The sequence below is a fragment of the Theobroma umbraticum genome, unplaced genomic scaffold (genome assembly GCF_002168275.2).
Source record: "Theobroma umbraticum cultivar Fairchild unplaced genomic scaffold, ASM216827v3 scaffold_55.0, whole genome shotgun sequence".
In the NCBI taxonomy this organism is placed as follows: domain Eukaryota; kingdom Viridiplantae; phylum Streptophyta; class Magnoliopsida; order Malvales; family Malvaceae; genus Theobroma; species Theobroma umbraticum.
Window position 1 is genome coordinate 83100 of NW_018397270.1, and position 263 is coordinate 83362.

The 263-nt window shown below is 34.2% G+C and overlaps 1 protein-coding gene across 1 annotated transcript in view; it reads right to left on the reverse strand.

Annotated features, from left to right (window-relative positions):
• LOC149526523 (uncharacterized) overlaps positions 1-263 on the reverse strand; it is a 2693-nt gene that overhangs the window by 262 nt on the left and 2168 nt on the right. The gene's annotated exons all lie outside the window — the stretch shown is intronic.

A 263-nucleotide genomic window follows, 5' to 3' on the forward strand; every position in this document is an offset into this window, starting at 1 on the left:
ATCATCATATCCATAATTTACGGATTAAATTCATTGTTATGATCAATCATTTGAGTTTATGGTAGAATGGTACTTACTTAATATATGAGAGCATCTCTTCACAATTCATTAAAACGTATAGCTCAGCAGTATAGAACTCATCCTCATCTAACAATTGAGATTTATCTAATGGACCAAAAACTTGCCCAGGATGAGTGAAAATTGAAAGACGACCAAGAGAGTCCACGTCTCCCTCATCATCATTACATGGCACTCGATTTAAT